This window comes from Hypanus sabinus, chromosome 14, assembly GCF_030144855.1.
Source record: "Hypanus sabinus isolate sHypSab1 chromosome 14, sHypSab1.hap1, whole genome shotgun sequence".
Lineage (NCBI taxonomy): Eukaryota > Metazoa > Chordata > Chondrichthyes > Myliobatiformes > Dasyatidae > Hypanus > Hypanus sabinus.
The window spans coordinates 67984117-68001207 of NC_082719.1; the positions used below are offsets into that span (position 1 = coordinate 67984117).

Sequence of the window (17091 nt, forward strand, 5' to 3'; positions counted from 1 at the left end):
TTTTTTCTGAAGAACACATTAATAATCCAGCACATGGGCACATTTGCTGATGAGTTAGCTTCCTGTTGTGCATTTTGGTTATCCCCTTCTGTTCCAGGGGATTTAAAAACAGTCCTGCATAGTTGTGATGATCTGGGGGTGGATAGTGGGGGTTTGCAGCCTAAAGGCACATCCTTAAGAGCATTTTTAAGTAAACAATAATGAAGGCAATTGAAGGATTAGCAGATGAGAGAGAGAGCAGGAGAGCCAGTCGGTCACAGTGGTAAAGTGCTGTCTCACAGCTCCTAGACACGATTTTGATTTCCAGTGCTATCTGCGTGGAGTACACATCACCTCCCAGTGACCATACAAGTTCCTCCTAGATGCCACAGCTTTCTCCCTCCCATTTCCCAAGACATACTAGTTGCTAGGTTAATTGGCTAATGCAAATTTCCCCTCATCCATGTGAATTACAGTAACACGAGTCTCCTGATTCAAGTATTCTCTTGCTTCAATAGGAGATGACAGAATAGTTTTCAGGGAAATAAAGGTGTGGTTGGTGAGATTACTCCAAGAGTCAGCTTGTGAGGCCATTCAGCACACTTTTCATAAGGAAAAGGGAGGTGGTGGTGGAAAAAGATGAATGGGGGGGGGGGGGGGGAGAACGAGGAGCACTGGCATTCTAAGATACATTTAGAATGCCAGTGCCTGAAAGATTTCAGCTAGCAATTGAACATAGTAAATACAATTGACAATAATCAGCTGTATCGGAGTATGAGTGCACTGAGGATTGTGGCCTTGAGGGGACATTTTCCATTTCAGAAAACGCACCAGGGACAGAAACTGTCCTGCTTTAGGGCATAGAAATTATAAACGTTGAGAACGTGTACCTTAAAGAATCTTGTACCTTGTAATAGCACAAGTCACTTGTACAAGAAATACCTGTACACTGATACATATAGATATCAACAGATAGACAAAATGTTGGAGGAACTCAGCAGGTCAGGTAGCATCCATACAATTAGGTGCTTGATGGTTGTTATGGCATCATGGGGCACAGGGCATTTCCATGCTGCATCTCTTGAACTTTATGGCAAACAGATCAGAGGAAGTGACGTGCAAGTTTGCATACAAGGCAGGGCTGACCAGCTGATCAAAACTGAAGACTCACTGTATATTCCATAACTGGGCAGATGCTTTCTCAACTCCATTCACTTACATGCAAAACAATAACAGATACTGTATCAATTATCAATTCAGGTGCAACCTCATGGTCCTTTATGCCAATTTCAAGTGAGCATAATGAGGCCTACCAAAATTCTCCTCCCCTCCAAGAAACTGTCAGGAACAACAGTTACTCATTTCTCCATCTCTCCTGCTTCCCTATCCACTTGCACAATGCAACGGTTCTTGTTGGATTCAAAAAGGTTCTAATGTGCAACTGGGTCTCATCCATTCTCCCAAATGCAACTTCTCAAAGAGTTGAGAACATTTCTGCTAATAAAGGATCTTCATATATTTATGAATGTTGACATGCAAAAACATAAATAAACAATTCAGAGAAATGCAGAAACAATCAACTGAATTGAATTACATTGTAAGACCCAAATTCCATTTCAGAAAGCATGGACATGAGCCAACTGCTGTTCTTCAGTGCTATAAATTACTTTATGTGGCATTTTAAAAAAAACATTTAAAGTTCCAAAGACACTACTCTTACAAAAAGTTTGAAAGTAACAATTTCTAACTACAGTTCACGCCAACTGATGATTTTAATGCAAGTATTACCTGCTTCTGTACTTCTCACATAGAAGGTGGAATCATGAAAATAGCTTGCAAATAAAGAGTGCCTCAGGTTCAATGGTAAGATAATCCATCTCATTCAGGACTAAAAGGGGAAACACTGAATTGGCTACAGTCACCCAGGCTCAAAAGACAAGACACTTGGTCTTCCCATTCCATCTAACACACACACACACACACACACAATGCTGGAGGAACTCAGCAGGCCAGGCAGCACCTAGCAAAAGTGTACAGTCGATGTTTCCAGCCGAAATCTTTCCCATTCCATCTAGTGACTTCCTGAAGGGCAAGGTGAAAATATGGGCATAAAATTGAATTTTGTTCTCTCCAGTTATTCAGTACAAAAGCAACTAATTCATTGCCCCCTGCCTATTCAACACCAGAGATGGTTTTATATGGAACACTGTCCTCAGATTGATTGATGAAACAAAACAAAAGGAATAACAAACTGATAGGTGCAGAACGTCTACTCAATGCTAGAGTGAATGCTGTTCACATCATATTGGAACATGTGCCATACTCAAAGTATGTATACAGAATACAGCTCTAAGGAGCTGTCCTTCTGAGTTGTACTGTATACACATACTAAAGGCATAAAACACATATCCAACAGCAAACACTGACAGATCAAGTACATCACTCACAATGCACTTGCTGATATGTTTTGGTCTCTCTTTAGAAGGACTCTCATAAGACATAGGAGCAGAATTAAGCCATTCAATCCATCGAGTCTGCTCCGCCATTCCATCGTGGCTGATCTCAGATCCCTCAACATCATACATCCGCCTTCTCACCAAATCCTTTGATGCCCTAAACAATCAGGAAACTATCAACTTCTACCTTAAATATACCCACGGACTTGGCCTCCACTGCAGTCTGTGACAAAGCAATCCACAGGTTCACTACCATCTGGCAAAAAAAAATCCTTCTTGCTGCTATTCTAAAATGTCACCCTTCAATTTTGAAGCTGTGCCCTCTAGTTTTGGATATCTCCACCATAGGAAACATCCAGCCCATCTAGTCCTTTCAACATTCAGTAGGTTTCAATGAGATCCCACCCACACAGTGTTTGAGATCACCCCTCATGATGTTTGAAATTCTTAAAACACAAATCAGAATTTAAATTAGTCTTAAATAAAATAGCTCTAGTTCTTCAAAGAATATTGTCATGATGATAGTAGGATTAAAGTAGATAGCTCATAACTTTAAAAATACTGAAAGATGAACCACAGTAAATGGATTTACATTTATAGGATTTTATAGCATGTATAAGGCACAGGATTTTTATAGGGTGTAATATTTTATAGGACTGATTTTATATTTATTGCATTTTTTTTTTAAAGTGTTCCCATTATGCTTACTGTAGGATTTTTTTTACAACAGATCTGGAACAACAAGCAGTTTGTTCTCCTTTACACTCATGTATTGAAGAATGACAATAAACAAGTTTGAATTAAACTCTCGAGGGATGTGGATACTCAAGATGGGAATAGGAGTGGCAAAAGCTCAAGGGGAATATAAATGTTGGCAAACATCTGTTCTATTGACAAATTATACTTTTTAAACAGTTCTAATTACCGTGATGGGCCTACATTGTCCTCTTCTCATGGTTCCAACCAGAGTTTACCATATGTATAACTTGCACACTGTAAACCTGAGGTTATTTGATCTCGGGCACACTGAAGATTAATGATATTTAAACATCAGCTAAGGAGCAGAAAAAAAACTTAAAACCCCAAGAATGTTTATGGATTCCACAAATCACCAACGTTGCACCTGGATTCAACTTAATGCCATAATACCAGTCTATACCTAGCAAAGATTTAAAACTGCAAGTGACATTACATTTAGTTAAAACACCTGGTGTCTCACTAAGAAAACCTTTGATGCAGGGTTCAGATGCATACCAGCTCACAAAACAGCTGGCAAAATAATATACACTCAGCAGCCATTTTATTAAGTACACCGGTTCACCTGCTCCTTATCTAATCTGCCAATCATGTGGCAGCGACAAAATGCGTAAAAGCATGTAGACATGGTCAAGGGGTTCAGTTGTTGTTCAGACTAAACATCAGAATGCAGAATAAATGACGCCCAAGTGACTGACCACGGAATGATTGTTAGTGCCAGACGGGCTGCTTGAGTAACTCAAACTGCTGATCTGAGATTTTCGCGCACAACAATCTCTAGAGTTTATAGAGAATGGTGGGAAAAAACCCACCAACAAACCTAAAAATCACATCAAGTGGTAGTTCTGTGGATGAAAATACCTTGTTAATGAGAATGGCCAGACTGGTTCAAGCTGGCAGGAAGGCAATAGTAACTGAAATAACTATCTGATACAACATTGTGGCGCGAAGAGCATGTGAATGCATGCCACATCGAACCTCAAAGTGGATGGGAAACAGCAGAAGACCATACTGGGTTCCACTCTTGTACTTAACAAGGTGGCCAGAGTCCAAGATTGGTTACCATTTTATTTGGAAAAAAAGCCCAATTTGCAAACACTTCCATTCTACAAATTATGCATTGACACTAGGCCATAAATGGCATGCAAAAAGGATAGATAAAAGGTCTTCATTAGGTTTTCACGGAGCAGTGAAGCAAACATTAAATATTTGAATTTATGGTACATTTTTTCCTGGTTGCTTTAATTATATACTGGTTTGCTTATAATTACACTACTTTTAGTATTTGCCAAATCTGACATTTATTGTTCGTTATATACATCCACAAATCCAAAGAATTTTCCTATTAGACTTCTCTGATAGCTTCTTTTTAAATCCTCAAATATTATTAAACAATAGTTCATACTCATTAGAAAAATGAAGTACTAATACAGAGGAATATTTGACTCCCTTTGTAAGCAATTAGCTTTGTGAAGAAGTCAGGAGGAAGAGGCATGCACACAGTGACATGGGCATCCATTAGGTTTTCCCCTCCAAGTGATTTCAAAGCAAATGTATTTCTTGGATTGTTTCCTGGAACACAAATTGTTCTTTTTACCTACTAAAATGAATAAATTCCAGTAATGTAAATAAATATTCTTAAATCACTACTAATCTCTTATGAATCCAATGCGAACATAGGAACTATGAAGGAATAATAGGATTTACTTCTCAAGTTATGAGTGTGATCACACAGAACACAAAAAAAATAAATGTCACTTTTGTATAAGAAAGGAATTAGAATTTGTACATTATGCTTTGATATTTCATTACTTAGCCCATGCCTCGTACAAGAAGCTCCTTACAAGATGGACCAACAGCACTATACTTTGTGTTAGAAGTCAATTAGTGATACATTACGATTATTTCCAAAAATTCCTGTCTTGATACAGTTCCACAAAATTGAAAAATGTAAAATGTAATTCTTATTTAAAAACAGAAACAATAAGCAGGAATCAAGCTGGTAATCTTAAAAAAAGTTGTCAGAGGGTAAATGCATTATGATGAAAGATGGCATAGCATGTTACTCAGAAACGTTCAATATAATCAAGCAAAGTGAACACGGTCTGTGAAAGAAAAATCACGCTTCACCAATTTGCAGAAGCAGTAATAAATGAAGATCAGGAGATACAGTACAACACATCAAATTTTCAGAAGCCATTTTATTAGGTGCCCCATAAAAGATCAGGGCAGAAAAATGCAAGCTCTAAGTGCAAGATGTAACATAGTAGTGTGGGCGGAAGACTGGTTTGCAAACAAGAAACTGAATAGACATAAACAGATCTTTTTCAAGTTGACAGTGTATGCTACAAAGATTATTAGAATTCATATACACCAAGGCAGCTTGTTTTAAAGCTAAAGCAACACAAAATGTTGGAGGAACCTCAGTGAGTCACAGCATCCATGCTGACTCGCTAAGTTTCACCAGCATTTCATGTGGGTGTTGCAAGATTTCCAGCTTCTACAGAACCTCTTCCATTACTTGCTTGAGACACAAAAATAGATGGGAAAATAAATTGTGAAGGCAGAAAGAGGCTGCAAAAGGTAAAATGCACAGGCTAAGACCTCGCAAATGGAGCACCACATGTTCTAGACTGAAACTGCCAGTCTGGAAGGGGAAAAAAAATCAAGTGCAGTTTTCTAAATGGAGAAAGATAGACTTGCATGCCCTGGTCCATGAATCACAAAGCCTAGTGTACAGGAAGAGAAAGTTATCAGTTATCCCCAGGAGAATCAAATGCAAAACTAATGCCTTACAGTGCATCATGGTATATTGGGCATTGACGAGAACTTTGGAGGGACACAGAAAGAGAACACAATGTATAAAGTACTGACCTCTACTGAAGGATGTTAATGCATTCAGAAGTTCAGTTTTAGACTAGTAACAAGTGATCTTTCTAATGAAAAAAGTTAGAGAATAGATATATCCACTGGGGTTTGGAAATGTGAATAGGGATCACTGTTTTAAATGGGGGGGGGGGTTAGAGATGAAGGGTGACAGGGTTACTTGTTTAAAGCAGAAATTAGGCAAATTTTCTTTACTTAAAAAGATCACAAGTCTGGAACCTTCCTCAAAAGGGTAGTAGAAACAAATATTAGATAGAAATTTGAGCAATGGGGATAAATAACAATTGTGGGCAAGTACAAATGCAGCTGAGATTAGATTAGATTATCCTAGCCATGATTTTACCAAATGCATAGTAGGCTCAAGATAACTCCACTCCTGCTTCTAATTTGTAATCGTGCACAGTAAGCTTTTCACACACACGTACTGGGTCAATTTGGGTCAATTTGCTGTGCCCAAGACATTTACAGCAATAGTTTTGCATCACGAGATCAGCTTGATCCTTTGTTTTACGTGACAGGAATCTCACCACCTACTGAAACTTCAATCGTAACTTCTAGAAGAACTGCACTGACATCCAACTATCCAAACTTCATTTTAGCATTGGATGTTATTTTATTGCTCAATAAATTCCACATGCAAGCACATTTCAAAATTAAGTATTTAATTATATTTGAAATCATTGCTTAATGTTACTTTTTGTTGGACTGAAAAGGAAACTTGGTAAGACGCACATTTTACGCTGCTATAGCTGTTTACTTGCTCAAAGCTAAACTTAAAAGATTTGCATGATATTAGATTGAGAAAGCTGCAGGTTTCAACAAGACTTCTGTTTGCTAAAGCTCACTCTAGACTACAGTCAAGCCAGAATTCTGGAACTCCCTCCCTAACAGCACTGCAGGTATAGTCACACCTCAACCTCTACAGCAGTTCATCATCAATTTCTCGAGAGCAATTAGGGATGGAAAATTAAATGCTGGTTGGGCATGTGATTTCCTTAACTCTGGAATATATGAGGAAAAAAAAACTATATTTTCCATCATGTATTCAGTACAAGTTGTTATAATTTATCTTCTCCAAATTATACTTGTCTAGGAATATTAGAAATATTAAATACGAAAATTTAGAAATACTTTGTTACAGAAGTATTTACCCAGTTTAGTAAGTTTGATGTGCATCTTTAAATCAGCAAATAGGATAAAACACTACCAAAATTCTGTCTCAAATCTGTCAAGGAACAAGGTTCCTAAAGCAAAATTACAAGATTACTGCAATTCCATTTGCAGCTTTTATAGCTACCTAAAAGGTATACTACTATGTAAATTGTTGCACTTAAAGAAATAAAAACAGCTAGACCTTGGATTTTGACTACTATACAATAAATATAGATACTTCGAGATTACTTCCAGTGGAAATAAGGTTAGGAGGGAGGTGTAGGAATACTCAAAAGATACATTAGTAAAACAATGGGAAAAATCTTTTCATTTATTGTCAAGACAGTTCTTTTATTTAAAACTAGTTGCCAGGTTTCAAAACTTGGCATTAGCTAACCACACAAAAACCTTCAGCAGCACCCACTCTGCAAAACAGTCTTGCTGAAGTTTAAATTGGCAAAACAACTTTAGAGTTACAAATATTTCAGAGCCAGTGTTGTTCTAAAAGGTACAATAAAACAGAATTCAACTCAAGCTTGTACAAGATTACACAGAACTGCCGGAGTGACTTAAATTACTTATAAAACAATTTAAAAGACGAAGATTAGGCCTGACTGGTAGGGAAATACAAGATTGGTTTTAAAAATGCGATCAAATGCATCCTCCAAGACTTCATAAACTACACCACACCATCAAAGACAGTGGCAAAACTGTTAGCACATGCATTACATTTCCGTGATACTTTTACGCCATTCATCACACAGATAAACAAGCGTCTTCTGATGTCCTCAATCTCAAACCCTTTCAAACAACTCAAACCTTAAATAAAGCATGTGCTTTAAATCCTTTCCACATCATCTGCCACAATTATTCTAAGCACCCACTTGAAGATCAAAATTTCATAATTATATTTCACATGACAAACAGTCTTTTTCCACTGTGCTCTGTGCACTGTGCTCATACTACTTTACTGGGACAAAACTGCCTTTTACTTCAGTATTTACATATTTCAGCAATTTTCACATCTATACTAAACTCCAATTGTAACAACAGGGAAAACTATCAATAAATACTTCAGGAAAGGAGATGACTTTTCAAAGCTAATAGACTGGACACAAGTGATTACTGAACTCCTGACAAACTGGATGACTTCTATTGCCTACACATATATACAAGAGGAAACTACTGCCTAAAGAGGTGATGGAATCAGATTTAGTTTCTTTCAAAAGAAATTGATCAGCAAGTACAAGGATCCCATGAAAGAGCTAGGAATGGAACTGATTACATTGTTCTTCCCAGGAGGTTGAAAGGTGAACTGATGGATATTCAATGTCATAGAGCCCAATGAAGTGAAAAAAAGACTATTCCATTGGCAGAGTCAAGAATCACAGGGCACAAAGTCACGGGCAAAAGAGCAGAGGCAACATAGGGAAGAACAATTCCCAAGCAGAATTTAGACATTTATCTGGAATTCTTTGGAAAAAGGTTAAATCAGAATAAAATTATTATATTAGACAAAGAACCCATCACAATAGTTGACATAAAACTTGATGAAAGTCTATTTACTGCAATGTTAACACCAGAGAACAAATGAGCTATTTTTAAGTAAGATCAGCAGTCCCAGTGAAAATATCTGAATTGGGACAAATTTTATTAGAAATGTGACTCTTGAGCCAAATTATCAATAGATATTGTTCCCTTCTTTCAGCACAACAAACCATTGCAAATATGAGGTGGCAAGGGCATCCCATGCTTGGTGACAGATGGGAGGGAGAAAGAGGAAGGAAAAGAGGAAAATAAAATTAAAAAGAGGAACTGAAAAACTTGGTCCTGATGTAAGGTTTCAACCCAAAATAATCAACAATTCCTTCCCTACACACCCTTGACACCAGATTCTGAAAGACATACCAAATTCCTCTAGCACATTGTTACTCCAGGTTCCAGCATACGCAGTGTTGGGATTCTAATGTAAATATTGCTACTCAGTATACAATTCTACAGCTTCATTGTTCTGAGCTTGTTCATTAATATTTCATTTAGAAAAGGTATTTGCATTAAGTTCTAGTCCCAACTTCTTGCAGCAAGTTCAACTGGCAACTGACACAATGTTCCAAAGCTTTTGAAACATAGGAGTTTGTTGAACTGTGAGTAATGGGTTTATTATTCTTGCTATAAGTTGTTAGACCAGATACACCTTAAAAATGTGTTTTAAATTGAGGTTATTGGAATTCCATATGGCTTTGAAACAAGCAAAATAATTATAAACTTACGTTGCCAACTTTTCTCATCGTTAGCTATCTTAGTAGTTCAAACAATTTCACAACTATTAAGAGGTTTGTAACAAGAAAATGTATTCAAGAACAAGTATTAAAGCAATGATCAAGGAATATTGCATACACTAAACATATAACCATAACCATATAATAATCACAGCACGGAAACAGGCCATCTTGTCCCTTCTAGTCCATGCCAAACACTTACTCTCACTTAGTCCCACCTACTTGCACTCAGCCCATCTATGCACTTGTTCCATCATTCCTTACACATCTGCCTTTCAGAACCCATATACCAATCAATAATGACAAGCCAAATCTACTTTTCAGTTCTCTTGAACATAGAAATTTACAGCACATTACAGGCCCTTCGGCCCACAATGTTGTGTCAACCAGGTAACCTACTCTAGATACTGCCTAGAATTTCCCTAGCACACAACCCTCTATTTTTCCTTGCTCTATGTACCTATCTAAGAGTCTCTTAAAAGACCCTATTGTATTTGTCGCCACCACTGCCGCAGGCAGTGCATTCCATGCACCCACCACTCTGTGTGAAGAACTTACCCCTGACATCCCCTTGGTACCCATTTCCAAGCACCTTAAAATGATGACCCCTCTTGTTAGCCATTTCAGCCCTGGGAAAAAGCCTCTGGCTATCCACAAGATCAATACCCCTCATCATCTTATACACTTCTATCAGGTCACCTCTCATTCTCTGTCACTAAGGAGAAAAGGCTAAGTACACTCAACCTATTCTCATAAGATACACCCTCCAATCCAGGCAACATCTTTGTAAATTTCCTCTGCACTCTCCCTATAGCATCCACATCCTTCTTGTAGTGAGGCGACCAGAACTGAACACACTACTCCAAGATCTTATACAGCTGTAACATTACCTCACGGCTCTTGAATGCCATAGTTGATGAAGGCCAACACACCATATGCCTTCTTAACAACACTGTCAACCTGCACATCAATTTTGAGTGTCCTATCGGCCACGGATCCCAAGATCTCTCAAATCCTCCACATTGCTAAATGCTTTACCATTTATATTATATCCTGTCTTCAAATATCTGGGTTGAAATCCATCCGCCACTTCTCAGCCCAGTTCTGTATCCTATTGATGTCCTGCTGTAACCTCGGACAAGCCTCCAGACTATCCACAACACCCCCAACTTTTGGGTCATGAGCAAACTTACTAGTAGGGGCTATTCACAATTTGAAAATTTATCAAAAATATTTACTTAAACTGTAACAAGTTCAAGACAGTGTACTTGCTCCACTTAACAAGCACTTAGCAATGCTTAAGATGGCATAGCAATTGTCAAAATCAATTTTTTAAAAAAAGTTTCCAGACATACAAAATGTAATCTGCACCAAGGACAAGACCACATGCTTAGCTTGCCTGAACCAAGGGGCGTAACATTAACTTTGAATGAAAAGTCAGTAGGACAGGCATTTCAGATTTAATGGTTACGGGTAAAAATTCCTTGTCAACACAGCCAGCTCCATCATAGGCACAACACTCCCCACCAAAGACATCTTCAAGACAGCGGCATCTATCACTAAGGACACAAATGGAGAAAGCCCCCTTCTCGTTACTATCATCAGGCAGCTGGTTAACCTCAAGAGCCATACTAAGCAATTCAGAAACAGACTCTTGCCCTCTACCATCAGATTTCTGAATGGTCCATGATAACTATTATTCTTTCTTTCCACACTATTTATTTTTGTAGTCATTTTTATGTCTTTGCACTGTACTTCTGCCACAAAAAAAAACTTTGTCATGTTATATGATAAACCCAATTCTGATTTACAGTATTTAGTTCATTTTCCTTGTACTGTTACAGGGTAAATGGCAGGAAGGACTGGATTAGCTACTTTTGAGGAAAACAATTAGTTTTTATGCTTTTGAATCTAAAGCTCATTAGAAATTGCTGCTATAATTGTGTCACAACATTAGCATAGAAAAAAGCAAAATACATCCTTTTACCAGCTGACAACCAATATAATGGATTCCAGTTAATTGGGTCATCGGTTAATAGAAGCAGCCACTATTTGGAATAACTCTTAAAAGAACAAAGACTAATCAAATAGTCAGGATTCCTTTTATTTGGGACACTATGCCACTTAATTGGGACAGGAGACTGTTGCCGAACAGTTTCTAATTAGTGTCAGTCACATACACTTGTGTGGACATTAGCCACTACACTGTGCCAAGCATGAACAGGTTTAGCATCAGTTCTATGCAACTTTGTATTAAAAAATGCAGCAATATTTATCATTGATAGTTGGCGAGAAATCAGCAGCAAGACAACTGAGAACTGTTTTGCTGACTGTGGTTTCAAGCATTCAGGTTCGGAAATGCTGGAAATGGCCAAGAGTGAAAATGAAACAATTTCACAACTTCACCAAGCTAGAAACTACAAAGAATTTGAAGATATCGACAATCATCTTGAATGTTACAGTGAAATTGAAGATCGGGGATGCAATCACGAAAGCACTGTGCTGAGGCAATCCATTATCTGCACTAGGTGTTTATGCAGATTTTGTTCATCTACAGTTCATTAAAAGAAATAGCACTGAATGAAATCCTCCATCAATAATTATTAGGAACTAATACACAATTTTACAGTACTGCAGTCGTATTGGTAGCGTTCTAATTTGTTGTGTATTTCATTTAAATACATAATTTGTTAGCCAGTTAAATGGTTGTTTGTCTTTTTAAAAAATCTACATTTTTAACTATTTCCATAAGAGTTTGGCTATCTGGGTCAGCCATTTAATTGGACCAAAGTGTACTGATCCAGACTTGTCCCAATTAACTGTAATCCACTGCCTATACATCTTGGCAAACAAAAACATGCATTCAAAGAGTTTCTACTCATTTCTTGATCAGTACTAAATGCCTTAGCCAATTACAAACAATTAGACATGCTGCTGATACAAGTATTTTGGTGTGCTACAGAACACTTTTAATTAACACATAACTACTAACAACTATTCTCATTTAGTCCGCACGTTCATCAGTAATGACAGGTACATAAACAAAACACCATACTGATGCCAGGCTGAAAAAACGTTTAACATTAAGTGTCTTTCCACAATTGATAAAGAAGGCATGAAGGCAGACCTGACATGGATTTGTAGTGTAGTGTATACTGTAACTACTATGAAAGCTCATACTCAATGTCTGTGCCAGTGGTGTAGAAGTACCCGCACCGAGGTGAGAGGCCCCAGGTTCGAATTCGGTTGGCTCCTTGCACAAGTTCCACCCGTGCTGGGTTGAGCAACTAGCTAGCAACCTGGCCTCGTAAAACAGACAAGCATTAAAGGAATGGCAAGGTTGCCGCTCGATGCGCCCGAAGGCATGGTGAGGAACTTTATACTCAATATCAAAGAGGTTAGTTGTTTCCAGTCTCAAGTGATTCATTAGAACACTCCCTGAACATCAGATGAACTGAAATTTCTCTACATAAGTGATAAGTACAACATATGTATGTATAACCAGAAAAGATTTTAAGAATAAATATTGAAAATAACAAAGTTGAAAATCCGCAGACTTCCAAGAACATATATATTGTAGAATCAAGGTTCAGTATAAGGTTTCAGCAAGACAAATTACCATCTGTTCAGTGATTTTGTATCACATAGTCTTTCTCTTTCATTTGTAAAGGTCAAAGTGTACACACACACACACACCATATACAACGCTGAGATTTATTTTCTTGCAGTAACTGCCAAAGAACACGAAAGAATCAATGAAATACCACACACAAAACGGCTAATGTGCAAGAGACAAGAAACTGCAATTACAAAAATCACAATAATAAATAAATAGGTAATATCAAGAACATGAGAAGAAGAGTCCTAAGGTTGTGGGAACAGGTGAGTGGTTAAGTTATCCCTTTTAGTTCAAGAACCTGATGGTTGAGGAGTAATAACTGTTCCTGAACCTAGTGATGTGGGCCCTGTGGCCCCTGTACCTTCATCCTGATGGCAGCAGCGAGAAGAGAGTAATACCCGAGTGCTGGGTGCCCCTGATGATGGATGGATGCTGCTTTTGGAACTGAATTTATTTTATTTTATGAACCCTTCTCTCAACTAAAATGGATCAAAGGATTTTGTTATTACTAATATGGAGCAAGATAACTGACAAGGTACTTGGGAATAAATTGTACGGATTATGTGGGAATTTGTTTATGTACAGAATTGCCAGTAAAGAAAAATGTATAATTTCTCAGTTCTGACGTGTTAATTTTAATTGCTATTTACATTAAAATAATTATTGGGATCTAAATCTGATCATTGTAACTGATTAGAAGCTCAAAAAGAATAGGAAAATGAAAATGTAAACCACTGCAAAAGGACAAATAGAAATAGCTCTAATCAGCCACCATTTTTAAAAAAAGTGCATCTGATGTAGCATGTACACAAAAACTTCTAACACACCGGAATACAGTTAGCATATTAATTCACAAATACATTGCTGATTTGTTGCCATAAATAGGCTTCTTTGAACTCTTGAAAGCATTGAGATACCACATGAAAGGACTGCAAAAATAAACGATTTATAATCAATATAAAGATCTGCAGAATCTAGAGGTATTTCAAACTTGATTGAAAGAATTGTCATTACAATCCATACGTATTAAAATTTTAGATGTGTAAAATTTGATGTTAAGCTATCTGTAACAAAAATGATCAATTCTTTACTAAAATACTACTACAAACCTTGACTCAACTACTGTAAAATACTTCTTTCTAGCCACACACCCAACTATCGAAACATCACAAATGTGCAGAATCTCATTGATTGGGCAGAAGCACACTGCAGGAAGAAAATTAACGATCAGGATCTTTGTTTTATCCAAGAGATACATGACAATGATTTAATATTGTTTATCTGTTGATGCAGCAATACCCATGACATTCTAACCAGCAAATCAATGGGCTGGAGCTTGCTGGTAAGGAACTGTCTGAGTTTCCCAAACTGCTGACATTTTCTCCTCACTGCCTAGTGCACTATTCCATGTTCATCAACAACACTGAATTTGAACACCATTCCCAGTTGTGGAATGTAAATATGCTTCAATACAAACTCTCCAACCAAACCCAAACCCTGAAATATTTAAAAACACATTCAAACAATAAATGTTTTCTGACTATCAGCCATTCAAAGGAGACAAAAAAAAACACATACTAGTTCTGGAAAAACAAAAAACTTCCGGAGGAAATCAGCAGATCAGACATCATCAGTGGAGGGAGTGGAACAATCAGGTCAAGAACTTGCATCAGGAGTGAGTGTGCAAAGGAGAGCGAGCCAACATAGAGATGAGGGTGTGAGGATGGTGCAAGGTAGAAGACAGCTAATGGGTGGAATTAAGTGAGTTGATGAGGTGGTGGGCAGATGAAGCCAGGAGGGGAGAGGTAGAGATCAAGACAGAGGTGTAAAATGTCAGAAGTGGGAAAAAAAACAAAGGGCTGCAGATTCTGGAATCTGATAAGTACAGTGATAACAGAACTAGATAATGGAAGGAATGATGGATAGAGTTAGAGAGAATAGGCAGCCTAGTGGATAAAGCACTAGAGATGGGTCTCAGCCTGAAACGTTAACTGTCTATTATTCATTTCCATAGATGCTGCCTGACTTGCCGACCTCCACAATTTTATGTGTTGCTTTAGATTTCCGGCACCTGCAGACTTTTTCACATAGTGGATAAAGCATGTGGGTGACATACAGTTGGGGCTGCAACTGAAGTGACTGACCGACAGGGTTGATAGCGAGAACCTGGGTTGACCAGGTGAGAGGGGAAGACAGGAGGCGCAAGTTGCTGAAAAATTCAGATATTCATACAATTGGCAGAATAAGGGGCATTTTTCTTCCAATTTGTTTTGGCCTCAGCCTGTTCAGTGTAGCAATGGGGCTGTAGTTAAAAAGGCATACAACTGGGAGCTCAGAATTGCCAACGAGGACAGGGTGCAGATGACCAGCAAAGCAGCAGCCTAGTCTATTCTTGATTTCACTGACATACAAGAAGGAACAAAGTAAGAACTGAATGCAATAGGTAAGGTGTATGTTATCCTTTAACAGCTGGAAAGGCTGTTTTAGCCCCTGAATGGTAGTAAGGATGTTGCAGGGGAAAGTACCAGAGGGGGAGGATGGTCTATTTATACTAACAATCTCCTCTCTACATTCAGTCCCTATGCAGAATCTTGATCTGAAACACTGACCTTCTCTCTCTCTCTGCCTCTTCAGTTGCTGTCTGATCCACAGAATTCCCCCAGCAGTTTAGCTTTCTGTTCAAGGAGAATTCAATGTCCTTGCCAGATTTTATAGCTGGCAAAGTCCATGGTGTGATTTAACCAACTGAAACTTTCTTCCTCCCGTCCCGCTGTTTCATAGGCAGGGTTCATTCTGGGCCACTCAGTTGCTGACACTGCACGATCATCAAGACATAGCTACTTGGATCAGGATAACTTTAGGCAGCAAGCTGACAGGCAGATTTGGAAGTCTCTCTCTCTCTCTACACCATGGGAGAGATTTCAAGCAGGCTGCCTGTCCTTGAACTAGGTTCTGGCACATCACAAGCAACCCACACATACCTTTGGTTGCTTCCCTAGAGAATGGGTAGTATTACGAAGCTCCATAATCTGAGCATATGTCAAGAAATGTGAATTGAAAAAGAAGCAGACTTCGTGTTGATTTATTTACCACACCCCCTCCCACCCACACAAATTCCACGAGAGTGAATGTTTTACTGCATCTCAAATTTTTGGATAGCGATTTGTGAAACCAGTACAATTGAATTTCTGCAACCCGAACGATAGCACCCGTATTTATTGCGTGGTGTCAGAAATATTTCCCATTGCGGCAAAATGGGCTTTGCTTTTTATAAAGAGACAAATGACAAATTGGCAGTGCTTGGGATTATCACATGCAAACACACAGAAAATTATTTCTATTCAAAACTTGGGAGTGTTTTTGTCAATTTTGTCAATCTCTTCCACTAGAACAAATACTCCATGTTATACTAAAAGGATCTGAAACACAAAATGCAAACATACACAAAACCAGTCACAAGATTAACTGAATATAGAAATACCAAGGACAACTTCACATGCTTTCAAATCAAGTGATTTGCATGTGCTCCAAAACTTCTTTCCATCGTATCAAGTATTGCCAAGTGGTTTGAAGTTTATTTCAGTCCAATTACAAAAAAAAAGTATCATTTGGGGCCAAGCATATTTTTACTTTTCCCTTTAATAGGATTTATTGTCATTGTTGCAAGTGAGAACAAATATACAAGACCCAACATGTTTACTAGAACTTAACTGTCCAATTTGTTTTCTGCTTTCACTTATTCTTTTGAAGATTCCATACAAAAACTGCAATTTCTCAAAACTTCAGACTTTAGCACTTAGAAATCCTTTATTCATCATTTATACCTATATTCCAAAATTTAGTATGAAGCCATTCTTTAACTAGATCTCATCTACAAATGCTTCAGCAGAATTATCAGACACCAATGACAAAATCATTGTGTGACATGGGAGTTAAACCAAATCCATAACAACCAAGCACAAGT

At 37.9% G+C, this 17091-nt stretch overlaps 1 protein-coding gene across 1 annotated transcript in view; it reads right to left on the reverse strand.

The window, feature by feature from the left end:
• The window catches only part of map3k1 (mitogen-activated protein kinase kinase kinase 1, E3 ubiquitin protein ligase), an 84214-nt gene that overhangs the window by 49901 nt on the left and 17222 nt on the right, over positions 1-17091 (reverse strand). The window lies entirely within an intron of this gene.